We start from the raw sequence: 14,422 nt of genomic DNA, 5'->3' as shown, positions 1-14,422 counted from the left end.
GCTGGGACTTCTGTCTGACGGCCGGACGGTCCGCGCCCTGGGGCCGGACGGTCCGCACGTACGCAGGGACGGCGGAAGATCGCCGACGGCGCCTGGATCTCGCTCCCGGGAGGGACCCCGTCGGGGAGTAGAGATCCTAGGTGGTGTCTAGGCTCGGGCAGGCCGACCTAGACTCCTCTAATCGACGTAGAGTCGAGGAGAGGCGGAGAATTTGGGGATCGAGTGGCTAAACCTAAACTAGACTAGAACTACTCCTAGGATAAAATGCGAATAAAAGTTGTATTGATTCGATTGTTGATTACAAATCGGCCGTAGACCTCTCTTTTTATAGAGGAGGGGGGCTGGACCCTTTACACGACTGGATTCCGAGCTAATTCCGGAAATCTAGCCAACAAACATAGCACAAAATTCGGAACCCTAAACTGCTCTGCGCATGCGCGGACCGTCCGGCCCACAGGCGTGGACTGTCCGGACCGCGGACCGTCCGGCCTCAGGGCCGGACCGTCCGCTCGCTCAATTTGAGGCTCAACATATGCCCCCCTGCCTTTTGGTGGAGCTGAGCAAACCAAAAGCAACTAACTCGATGTGATTACATCGGTTCTCTTAGGCATCTTGCCACATACTAGGATGATACTGTTTGAGGAAACGCCCATTCAAAGCCTTAGGCAAGTCCTTACCTTGTAATGTTTGTAGTAAATAGGCGTTGCCAGACATCACCTGTTTTACTTTATAAGGACCTTCCCAGCTTGGTGACCATTTCCCGAACTTCCGGTCTTTATTCCTTAGAGGCAGAATGGTCTTCCACACCAGGTCCCCTACTTGAAATGATTTTGCTTTGACCTTCTTGTTGTAGGCCCTGGCTACCATGATCTTGTCCTTTTCTATTGCTCCCAAAGCTATCATCCTCTTGTCGGTCACCTCATCAATATTATCAATCATTGAATCATAATAATCAGTAGCAGTTAGATCATTTTGTCTGGCGAACCTGACAGCATTCAAACTTATTTCCACAGGCAACACTGCTTCCTGCCCATAGACAAGCTCAAAGGGAGATACTTTAGTAGCCCTATGTTTAGATATCCTATGAGCCCATAAAGCTTCAGACAAAATCTTATGCCAATGTTTAGGATTATCAGATATTTTCTTTTTTATCAAATTAACCAATGTCCTATTGCTAGACTCGGCCTGACCATTGGCCTGAGCATAATATGGAGATGAATTAAGCAGCTTAATTTTGTATAATTCAGCAAATTCACGTACCTCCTTTGACATAAAAGAAGTACCTTGATCTGTAGTTAAGGTCTGGGGAATGCCGAATCTATGAATAATATGCTCAGTTATAAACTCGATTACCTCCTTGTGTGTCATGTTCTTTAGAGCAACGGCTTCAGTCCATTTGGTGAAATAGTCTGTGGCAACTAACACAAACCGATGCCCCTTTGATGATGAAGGATGAATTTCTCCAATAAAGTCTAATCCCCATCCTCTGAACGGCCAAGGCTTAATAATAGGATGTAATTCGGCTGCAGGGACCAACTGTAGGTCGCCGAATTTTTGACACACTTGGCAACCCTTGTAGTACTTGAAACAATCAGCTATCATACTAGGCCAATAAAAACCGGACCTTCGCAACAACCACTTCATCTTTGGAGCTGATTGATGAGTACCACAAATCCCTTCATGTACTTCGGCCATGGCTAATATAGCATCATCTGGGCCCAAGCACTTAAGCAGGATGTCATTGACTGTTCGGCGGTAAAGTTCGTCACTCATCAAAACATACTTGAAAGCTGTTCGCCGAATGTTCTTATCTGTTTTGATATTGGGATTTCGTAAATAATTAAGTATAGGTGTCCTCCAATCTCTTGCATCGGCTTCATTGTCAGCCGAATCGATCAAGAGAACATTTTTGGTAACCCCGGACGGTCCGGCGCCATCATGCGGACGGTCCGCGACCTGGGAATTTGGCTCTGCACTGGTTATCAGATTTTCAGTTTTGTGAAACTTCCCTCTCTTTATCCGATAACCTGATGCATCTTGTGCCAAATCGTTAGCTCTATGATTCTCAACTCTAGAGATATGCCGAATACTGAATTCGTCAAAAGAATGAATTATGCTCCAACATTTCTCAAGGTAACTATTTAGAGTACCATCAAAACATTGATATTCTTCTAACACTTGTTGGACAACCAGCTGAGAATCACCAAATACCTTCACATGTTTTACTCCCATACCATTTAAAAGTTCTAAGCCGAATAAGAGGGCCTCATATTCAGCTTGATTATTAGTGCAATAAGTTTTCAATCGGCTAGAGAAGTCAAAGGAGACATTACTTGGTGAAACAAGCACAATGCCAATTCCTTGCCCTTCATTGCAAACCGATCCATCAAAATATAAAGTCCAAGGAGTAATAGTGAGGTATGACATGTCTAGTTCATGAATATCATTAACCCGATGTTCTACAATGAAATCCGCTATGACTTGGCCTTTCATAGATTTCAATGGTTCATAGGCCAAGTCATATTCTATGAGTGCATAAGCCCACTTACCAATTCTACCACTCATAATTGGGTTATGCAACATGTATTTGATCACATCGGCTTGACCAGAAACAGTACAATGACTAGACAGTAAATAACATCTACATTTGGTGCATGCAAAAAACAAGCATAAGCATAACTTTTCAATAAAAGTGTACCTTGTTTCAGCATCCACCAACCTTCGGCTTAGATATGTCACCACATGCTCCTTCCCCTCAGTTTCTTGTGTCAGAACAGCCCAAATGACCTTATCCTCAGCTGCAATGTATAATCGGAATGGTACTCCTGCTCGTGGTGCTTTTAATACGGGGGCCGAAGATAAGTATTTTTTGATAAGATCAAATGCTTCTTGCTGTTCTGCCCCCCAAGCGAATTCGGCATCATTCTTAAGCCGAAGAATAGGGGTGAACGCATCAATTTTCCCGGCTAGGTTAGAAATAAACCTTCGTAAATAATTCACCTTGCCGAGAAACCTCTGTACCTCGACCTTACAGGTCGGAGGTCCCACATTCCGAATAGACTTGATTCGGTCAGGGTCTATCTCTATACCATGTTCATGTATGACAAATCCTAAAAACTTACCAGCCGACACTCCAAAAGCACATTTACGTGGGTTCATTTTCAAACCATACTGACGCATTTTATCAAAGGCTTTGCGCAAATCAGCTATATGAGAACTAAACTCAGCCGATTTGACTACAATATCATCAATGTAAACTTCCACAGTGTTCCCTAACAATTCGTGGAAGATCAAATTCATAGCCCTCTGATAAGTAGCACCAGCATTTTTCAAACCAAATGTCATGACAACCCACTCAAATAAACCAATGAAGCCTGGACATATAAAGGCCGTTTTAGACGCATCTTCTTCGGCCATGAAAATCTGATTATATCCGGCATTACCATCAAGGAAGCTAATAATTCTATTTCCTGATGCATTATTGATTAATGTGTCGGCTATAGGCATGGGATATTCGTCTTTAGGAGTTGCTCTATTTAAATTGCGAAAATCAATGCATACTCTAAGTTTACCTGACTCCTTCTTCTCCACCGGCACAATATTGGAGACCCACTCTGCATATCTGCAAGGTCTGATAAAATCCGCTTCTAGCAGCCGGTGGATTTCGTCCTTGATGCGTGGGAGAAGATCTGGACGAAATGTTCTAGCTCTTTGCTTAAAAGGTCTGAAACCAGATTTAATAGGCAGCCGATGCTCTACGATCTTTTGGCTTAATCCAGGCATCTCAGTATAATTCCAAGCAAAGCAATCTGAATATTCCTTCAATAGACCGATCATCTCATCTCTAGGATCGGTCTCCAGGGTCTTGTTTACAAAAGTCGGCCTTGGAGTTTTACCATCTCCTATGTCAATCTCCTCCAAAGGATCAACCGATGTAAACCCCTGTCCTAGTTTATCAAGATCTCTGAATTCCTCTATCATGTTCCCCACAGAGGAATTAGAAGATCTTTGTGTGATGGCGGACTTTCCGGTCTCAGGGACCGGATCATCCGTAATACTGTCTTTTAGCTGTGGAAGATGTTCGGTCTTAAAGTCCGAACTCTTTTGCGAAAGACCAGACCATCCAGCCTTGGCGGCCGAACTGTCCGTGACCAAAGACTCATGAACTTTGTGTGTATTCATCATTTAACTTTATTTAGGATTTAGCCGATTCTCCATCGGCTCTAGCATTACAGGAATGAAACCTTTTTTATCTATACTTATGAATTGATAATCAGAAAAGTCTACTCCTGTGAGACATGTAGCAGTCTCATAAGTCCAGAGTACAGGGGCATCGGCCACAGCGATGCAGGCCGATACATCAGCATGTACTTGTTCTATGTCATCGCCTACCCATTGTATCAGCATTTGATGTAATGTAGAAGGTATACATTGATTGGCGTGAATCCAATCTCTGCCTAGGATTAAACTGTAATTTCCTTCTACATCAGCGACGAAGAATGCAGCAGCAAGGGTCTTAGTCCCGATGGTTAATTCAACGGACGTGACTCCCCTGGCTTTGATCGAACTATCAGTTCCAACACCGCTGAGGGTCATGTTGGTCTTGACAAGTTCGTCATCTTGTTTACCTAATTTTCTGTATAATGAATAAGGCATTAGATTTACAGCCGCCCCTCCATCTACCAACATCTTAGCAATCGGTATCCCATCAATGTGGCCGCGCACGAAGAGCGGCTTTAAATGATTTACCGATTCTTTTGGTTTAGTAAAGGCGGCTTCTTTAGGACCAAAATCAAACTGGGCAACAACAGGTTCATCGTCGCCGATAATAGTACAATCGGCAGAAAATGTAATAATATTTACATCCATACCTGGACGTTCTGGAGAAGCCTCGTAGTCGACCAGGTCTTCTCCCAGCAGGTCGTCCTCTTCCATTGATGTTGTCGTGTCGTTGGAGGCTTCCTGGCGAACGGCGGACGGTCCGCGTGCGGGGGCCGGACGGTCCGTGCCTGGTGCAGGTTGTCCAGAGACTTCCCGGTGAACGGCGGACGGTCCGCGCGCAGGGGACGGACAGTCCGCGCCTGGTGCAGATTGACTTTCTATTTCTGTGGCCGTTTGTTTTTTCTCAACGGCCTTCGGTCTCCATTTCTTTTGCGGTGGCGGGTATAGTGGATGTGTGTCATTAAATGTCTTTTCCGCCTCCTTTTCCTGGCTCTCCTTTGCTCTTAGGCGCTGTAATTTTCTCTTTTGGGATCGTGTCAATCCCGCTGGGCACCATCGAGGCATGGAGTATTTTGGATCGGCTGTTTTGATGGTAGCCGTATCCTTTTCGATCGTGTTGGCCGATTCGCCGAAAATCATCGGCCCTTTATTATCTTCTTGTATGACAACATCTGCAGTGCCTATTTTGATGATGTCCTTTTTTGTTGTTTTTTGAGTTGCTGCAGGCATATGCCCCCCTGCCGGATTGGTTTGTGCCTGGTGACCGGATTGAGCAGTGCTCAATCGTTCTTGTACTGGTGGCGTCAACCTGTTAAAAACAGATGTTTGGGGTGCCCCCCAGGCGGGGTACTGTGGCATCCCAAATGGATATGGTGGCATGCCCCACATTTGATTTGGGACATATGGCGGAGGTAAATATGTGTATGGATATGACATAGGTGGATATGGAGGTGGAGGTGTCCATGTTGGCATGTTAGGTCTCAATTGTACAATAGGACCTTTCATTTCATCCGATTGGTGAGGTGATCCAATCGGCCTGACCTGACGTTGCTCATGAATGGGTGAGCGGGGTCGCTTTGGTGGCCGGTCACTAGGGCCGGCCTTCTTTTTCACGTATTTAGACAACAATTGATCGAAAGTCGGGCCAGGCTTGACCAGCCGACCAGCTGCTTTAAATGTATTTGTTTTCCACGTACCTATCTCGGGTCGTCGTGGTTTGAAGGTACGTGGTCGCTGTGGGTCCTGAGCACGGCCGGACCGTCCGCCAGAGTCCTCCGGACCGTCCGGCGAAGCGTCGGACCGTCCGCGTCTGGACGGCGGACTGTCCGTGATGCGCAGCACGGGTTCCTGCAACTGTCTTCCCGTCTGCGCTTGCCCCCCAATGCTAGAGGCTGTGATGGTCACCTTCAGGGTCTCCCCTCCATCGGGAGTCTTCTCGGCCACCACTTTCCTGCAAGAAGCTTTACAATCCCCATCGGCCTTTTTAGCATTGCCGATGGTTGTTTCCTTGCCTTTGCCTTTATCAGCTGTATTTTGCTGAATCAGGACTTTCTTGCCCTCGAAGTCAATCATGTTCATCGGAAAGGGCTCTGTATCCACCTGCATTTCCTGAAATTTCAATCGTCCTTCGTTAATGGCCGATTGAATCTGTCGCCGAAATACATTACAATCATTAGTGGCATGAGAAAATGAGTTATGCCACTTGCAGTACGCACGACGTTTTAGCTCGTCAGCGGATAGAACAGTGTGATTTATTTTAATATTACCATTTTTGAGTAATTCGTCAAATATCCTATCACACTTACCAACATTAAACGTAAACTTAACCTCCTCTTGCCGTTTCTTTTGAACCGGCTGTAAGGAGGCACAAGCCGAAGATTTGGCCTGTTTTGGCCAAACCATTTCAGCAGCATACACTTCTGCTGATTCGTCATCTGAGCTACTTTGGTCGCATTCTACTATATGTACGTTGTGACGCATTGTTTTAGCAGTTTCTTTGCTCCGGCTTTCGCAAGCCAAAGCTCTCTAGTGTAACTGTGCTAGTGTAAAAAATTGGATGCCTTCTAATCTTTCTTTTAAATAATATCGTAGACCATTAAAGGCTAATCCTACTAGCTGTTTTTCTGCTAAATGAATTTGAAAGCATCGGTTTCTTGTATCTCGGAATCTCCGGATGTAATCATTAACCGATTCATCTTTTGTCTGTCGCAATGACACTAAATCTACCAGATCTAACTCATAGTCACCGGAGAAAAAATGATCATGAAATTTTTGTTCTAAATCCCCCCATGATGAAATGGAATTAGGAAGTAAAGTGGCATACCATGCAAACGCGGTTCCTGTTAGCGATAATGAAAATAAACGCACGCGAAATGCCTCTGTGTCGGCCAATTCTCCCAATTGTGCTAAGAACTGGCCTATATGTTCGCGTGTGTTTTTCCCTTGATCACCCGAAAACTTTGCGAATTCGGGTATCCTGGTTCCCTGTGGGTATGGGTGGTGATCAAATCGACTGTCATAAGGTTTCCGATATGATTGCCCCCCAGGGACCATGCTTACTCCGAGCTTATCTCGGAACGCCCCGGCTATTTCTTCCCTTACTATATCAATGGCAGCCGGTGCGAGACCACCAGCTCTCTGGTCAAACATAGGTGGGGTTGGCTGGATATTAGCATGTTGTCTTTCCCCCCATTGGTTTGAGTCACGTGGTGCATTTTCATTTGCCCTATATGGGTCATAGGTTTGATCGTTTCTTTCCGGCCTCCTGGGTGGGGCCGGAAAGCTTTCCTGGGCTCTGGATCTTGAATTAATGGGTTGATGCATTGTATAGTGCGATGGGAAGTGCTGCTGGGGCGGGTGAGGATTCCGGTAACAATCCTCCTCAAAAAGGTCATGTGCGGACTGTCCGGACATTGGCCCGGACCGTCCGTGATTATGTGCGGACCGTCCGTTGTTGTACGCGGACGGTCCGACTGGGTAGTTTAGGTTCTGTGCCGTGTGTGGTGGCTCGGGCGCATATCTAGGTAACTCATTAAAAATAGGCCCAACTGTTGCTGGCCCGGACGGTCCGCGCTCACGTGCGGACGGTCCGGGCATGTGCAAATCGCCTGGTTTGCTGCCGATTTGTGGTTGCATCCCATAAAGGGGTTGTGACTGGTCGTGACAACCTGTAGCCGATGTGTTACACGCGTTATCTCCTAACTCAACCTCGTGCGAAGGAAAATTTGCGGTACTAGATTTATCAAATGCACGTACTAGTCTCTTAAGATCGCTCTGCATACCCCCTATGATGCTCTGCATTTGTTCACGCTGATCTTCTACATAATTTCTAAGAGATTGCAGGTCGTTGGTATTACTTACATTGGGGATATCTGGCGTGGGTTGGAGCGAAGCCGGATCCGTCGCCCGATGTCGGACGACCTTGTTGTTCCTGTCCACTTTGAAGTTGGCCAAGAACTTTGCTTTCGCCTCCTGGATCATCCGCTCCTTGTGCTCCTCGAACTGGAGCTGCTCGTCAGCCGGCAAGGTTTCCCAAGTCGGCTCTATGATGTTGCTTGGAGAAATATCAGAGCTATCCCTTGAACCGGCCATTGAGGGCCGATTTGATGAGCTTAGATATGTCTTCCCCAGCGGAGTCGCCAAAAGTATGTTGACGCCTTTTCGGAGCGCCAAACACTCAACAAGAACCGTGGCGGTGCCCTCTGCACAGGGGCGGACGGTCCGCGCGCAGGGGCCGGACGGTCCGCGGCCTAGTGCGAGGCGCGGTGGTGCTCTCTGCGCAAGGGCGGACTGTCCGCGGCCTGGGGCCGGACGGTCCGCGGCCTGGTGCGCTGCTGGGACTTCTGCCTGACGGCCGGACGGTCCGCGCCCTGGGGCCAGACGGTCCGCACGTACGCAGGGACGGCGGAAGATCGCCGACGGCGCCTGGATCTCGCTCCCAGGAGGGACCCCGTCGGGGAGTAGAGATCCTAGGTGGTGTCTAGGCTCGGGCAGGCCGACCTAGACTCCTCTAATCGACGTAGAGTCGAGGAGAGGCGGAGAATTTGGGGATCGAGTGGCTAAACCTAAACTAGACTAGAACTACTCCTAGGATAAAATGCGAATAAAAGTTGTATTGATTCGATTGTTGATTACAAATCGGCCGTAGACCTCTCTTTTTATAGAGAAGGGGGGCTGGACCCTTTACACGACTGGATTCCGAGCTAATTCCGGAAATCTAGCCAACAAACATAGCACAAAATTCGGAACCCTAAACTGCTCTGCGCATGCGCGGACCGTCCAGCCCACAGGCGCGGACTGTCCGGACTGCGGACCGTCCGGCCTCAGGGCCGGACCGTCCGCTCGCTCAATTTGAGGCTCAACACCTCGTTGACCAGTTCACAAGTTCTGCTAGTCCGTTTATCTGCTCGCCATTCGCCCCGTACTCCATGTGCACTGTATGCCGCCAGCCACCACGAAAATAGTGTTGTGTGCTGTATGCCCCCAGGAAAGGCATGCTGCCAGGTACTGAAAATCAACTAGAGGGATGAAAAGTCAAAACCTGAAAATTATAAATTTTTACACACATATTTTACCCAAAGTTAGCGTTAGAATGAGTAATAATGAAATAAGAGTGCAGAAGATGATTCTCCTTGTCACGAGTGGCTCAAGCAATGTGCGGATTTACTTTAGGAGCTAACTCAAAAGGATAAGCAAGAGAACTTTAAAAAGAGGGGAGAGAAAGGATCAAATCACAAGGTAATGTTCAACACAAATGAATACGGCGATTTGTTTTCTGAGGTTCAGTTTCGAAGAACCTACTCCCTGCTGAGGAGATCACGTAGGTCGGGTTTATTTCAACCATTTTCCTCTATCAAATGGTCACTTAGACCGGTTGAGTGATTCTTCTTAATCTCAAGGGTCAGTTAGACCCGCAAAGATCACCACACAATTATGTGTCTCTTGCTAGCTTTACAAGTCACGTGAAAGTTTAGAAGGAGACGAAGAAAGCACGATCAAAAAACTAAGCAACAAATAAAACATTAGGTCACACTCTCTATAATCTCTCACAAGGCACTTAATCACTTATGAACACAATCACAATTGTTACACTTGGAGGATCTTTGATGCTTGTGTGAGGCTTTGGAGTGAACTTTATCTCTTTGCAATGAATGTGAGAGTTGGAATGCTTGGATATGTTGAATGGAGGTGCTTGGGATTGAATTTATAGCCCTCAACCACCACATAGCCATTGTCAAGTTTCCGCCACTTGCGGACGGTCCGCGTCTAGGCCGGACGGGCCACCCCTGCACATCAATGGCTGGAAACATAATGGTCAGCAGTAACGGCTATATGACGAATATGAGTGCATTAAATGTGTCGTCAGATGCCAGATAAAGCAGTCACAGATGGTCCGACCGTGCATCCCGGACAGTCCGCGAGGACACTAAAAATGAATTTTACTAAACCCGACACCTTCGAGTTTCTCTGGATTCCAACGGGTAGACAGTCTGCGCCTGAGGGCCGGACGGTCCGTGCTTGGTATCGGATGATACTTTTCTCTCCTTCAGACAGTTCGTAGTAGAGGTTATGTGATTTTTATAGTTTCTGCCTGAGGCACACCGAGGCGTCGCAGACGGTCCGCCAGAAGGCCCCAAACGGTCCGCGCACAGGTGAATTCTCAAAAAAACTCTCTTGTATAGAATAATCTACGGTATTCCGGGCAGTCGACTTAGAATTACGATGACTGGACTTATGCACATGAGAATCAATCAACTAGGCAAACTAGTAAAAGCACCTAGAGGGGGGTGAATAGGTGATCCTGTAAAACTTGAACTTAATGCCACAAAAACTTGATTAGGCGTTAGCACAATAATGCCAAGTGGCTGGAGAGGAGTCTCAACAAAACACAATAACCACAAGAGATCAATCACAGAGATGGCACAATGGTTTATCTCGTGGTTCGGCCAAGACCAACGCTTGCCTACTCCACGTTGTGGCGTCCCAACGGACGAGGGTTGCAAGCAACCCCTCTCAAGCGGTCCAAAGACCCACTTGAATACCACTGTGTTTTGCTTTTCTTTTCTATATCCCGTTCGCGAGGAATCTCCACAACTTGGAGTCTCTCGCCCTTACAAAGATGTTCACAAAGAAGCACGAAGTAAGGGAGGGATTAGCAACTCACAAAAGACACAAAGATCACAGCAAATACGCACACACAAGACCCAGACTTAAGCTCAAAAGACTAGCACACTAGAACGGAGCTCAAATCACTAGAATGTCGAACAAGTGCGCAAGAATGGAGTGTGAGTGATCAAGAGTGCTCAAGGAATGCTTGGTGTACTCCTCCATGCGCCTAGGGGTCCCTTTTATAGCCCCAAGGCAGCTAGAAGCCGTTGAGAGCAATCCGGGAAGGCAATTCTTGCCTTCTGTCGCCTGGCGCACCGGACAGTACGGTGCACCACCGGACACTGTCCGGTGCGGATTTCCTTCCTTATTTGGCGAAGCCGACCGTTGGCAGCCTTGGAGCCGTTGGCGCACCGGACACTGTCCTGTGCACACCGGACAGTCCGGTGCCCCCTCCCGACCGTTGGCTCGGCCACGTGTCTCGCGCAGATCGCGCAGCCGACCGTTGGCCCGGCCGACCGTTGGCTCACCGGACAGTCCGGTGCACACTGGACAGTCCCGTGAATTATAGCCGTACGCTGTTAATTCCTTCCCGAGAGCAGCAAGTTCGCCTGAGCTAGCCTGGCACACCGGACACTGTCCGGTGCCCCACCGGACAGTCCGGTGCACCCAAACAGAGCTGGCTTTGGCTGAACAAGGCCATCTCTTCTCCAATTCGTTTTCTCCTGTTTCCAGCACTTAGACACAATACATTAGTCTCTAAAAACAATGTACTAAGTCTAGAAACATACCTTTTGACATGATTTGCACGTTGTCCACCACATTGCATAGATCAACACAAAAGCACTTGCGTTGGCACTCAATCACCAAAATACTTAGAAATGGACCAAAGGCACATTTCCCTTTCAATCTCCCCCTTTTTGGTGATTTATGCCAACACAACATAAAGCAACTAGAACAAGTGCAATATCAATGCAAATGAAAACTCAATATAGTTTTGATTCATATTTGGCATATATGGATCACTCTTTGCCACCACTTGGTTTGTTTTTGCAAATCAAACTCAATTTCCTATCTCTAAGTCAAATTCACTTGTAGAGACATAAAGAGAGGTATTCCAAAATAAATTGATCAAGGATTTCAAAAACTCCCCCTTTTTCCCATAATCAACACTTCTCCCCACAAGAGGCCAACTTTTGACAAAAGAGATAATAAAAGAGTTTTGACAAACCAAAAGCTCTATTCTACTATTTTCAAAATATCTCAAGTGGTAGCTGATCCATTTATTGCTTTGGCCTTTATTTTCTCCCCCTTTGGCATCAAGCACCAAAACGGAATCAATCTTGGCCCTAGAACCCCATTGCCTCACCAAAAGCTTCAAATAAGAGTACAAAGGCAATAAGGTCATAAAGATGAACTTGGAATAAGTTACCCTCTCATCGGAGTGCAGTGGAATTCTTGCATGGTCCAAGTCCACCTTTTCCCTTTCAAGCCTCCTTCGAGACTAAATCAAGCAAACTCAAGCACATGGTTAGTCTCAAGGGGTCAAGTTGTAACACATCTCCCCCTAAATAAGTGCATCACTTGCAAAGGACTTGTGAGGTCCGGGGAGTGCTTGTACAACTTGAGCACCATAAATAAACAACAAAATGCATTAAGGAACATGATCAAAGGCATAAACACATGTATGCTATAAATCAATCCAAGTTCCGCGAATCTAAGACATTTAGCTCACTACGCAACTTGCAAAAGGTCTGCTCATCTAATGGCTTGGTAAAGATATCGGCTAGCTGGTTCTCGGAGCTAACATGAAACACTTTGATATCCCCCTTTTGCTGGTGGTCTCTCAAAAAGTGATGACGGATGTCTATGTGCTTTGTGCGGCTGTGTTCAACAGGATTATCCGCCATGCGGATAGCACTCTCATTATCACATAGGAGTGGGACTTTGCTCAGATTGTAGCCAAAGTCCCTGAGGGTTTGCCTCATCCAAAGTAGTTGCGCGCAACACTGTCCTGCGGCAATGTACTCGGCCTCAGGGTGGATAGGGCAACAGAAGTTTGTTTCTTAGAACTCCATGACACCAGGGACCTTCCTAAGAATTGGCACGTCCCTGATGTACTCTTCCTATCGACCTTACATCCAGCATAGTCGGAGTCTGAATATCCAATCAAGTCAAAGGTAGACCCCTTTGGATATCAGATCCCGAAACAAGGCGTAGCGACTAAATATCTAAGAATTCGCTTCACAGCTACTAAGTGACACTCCTTAGGATTGGATTGAAATCTAGCACACATGCATACGCTAAGCATAATATCCGGTCTACTAGCACATAAATAAAGTAAATACCCTATCATAGACCGGTATGCTTTTTGATCAATGGACTTACCTCCTTTGTTGAGGTCGGTGTGTCCGTCGGTTTCCATCGGAGTCTTTGCAGGCTTGGCGTCCTTCATCCCAAATCGCTTGATCAAGTCTTGCGTGTACTTGGTTTGAGAGATGAAGGTTCCATCCTTGAGTTGCCTCACTTGGAACCCAATGAAGTAGCTTAACTCGCCCATCATCGACATCTCGAATTTCTGAGTCATCACCCTGCTAAACTCTTCACAAGACTTTTGGTTAGTAGAACCAAATATTATGTCATCGACATAAATTTGGCACACGAAAAGATCACCATCACAAGTCTTAGTAAAAAGAGTTGGATCGGCTTTCCCAACCTTGAAAGCATTAGCAATTAAAAAGTCTCTAAGGCATTCATACCATGCTCTTGGGGCTTGCTTAAGTCCATAGAGCGCCTTAGAGAGCTTACACACGTGGTCGGGGTACCGTTCATCCTCGAAGCCAGGGGGTTGCTCCACGTACACCTCCTCCTTGATTGGCCCGTTGAGGAAAGCGCTCTTCACATCCATTTGGAACAACCTGAAGGAATGGTGAGCGGCATATGCTAGCAAGATACGAATGGACTCTAACCTAGCCACAGGAGCAAAAGTCTCCTCAAAGTCCAAACCTGCGACTTGGGCATAACCTTTTGCCACAAGTCGTGCCTTGTTCCTTGTCACCACCCCATGCTCGTCTTGTTTGTTGCGGAACACCCACTTGGTTCCCACAACATTTTGCTTGGGACGAGGCACCAGTGTCCAAACTTCATTTCTTTTGAAGTTGTTGAGCTCCTCCTGCATGGCCAACACCCAGTCCGGATCTAGCAAGGCCTCTTCTACCCTGAAAGGCTCAATAGAAGAGACAAAGGAGTAATGCTCATAAAAATTAACTAATTGAGATCGAGTAGTTACTCCCTTGCTAATATCACCCAAAATTTGGTCGACGGGATGATCCCTTTGAATCATTGCTCGAACTTGGGTTGGAGGTGCCGGTTGCGTTTCTTCCTCCATTTCATGATCATCTTGTGCTCCCCCTTGATCACACGCCTCCTGTTCATCATCTTGAGTTGGGGGATGCACCATTGTTCAGGAAGAAGGTTGATCTCGTTCATCTTGTTCCTGTGGCCGTACATCTCCAATCGCCATGGTGCGTATTGCGGCCGTTGGAACTTCTTCTTCATCTATATCATCAAAATCAACAACTTGCTCTCTTGGAGA

The sequence above is a fragment of the Zea mays genome, chromosome 9, assembly GCF_902167145.1.
Source record: "Zea mays cultivar B73 chromosome 9, Zm-B73-REFERENCE-NAM-5.0, whole genome shotgun sequence".
NCBI lineage: Eukaryota > Viridiplantae > Streptophyta > Magnoliopsida > Poales > Poaceae > Zea > Zea mays.
Note: the sequence above shows the minus strand (reverse complement) of the source record.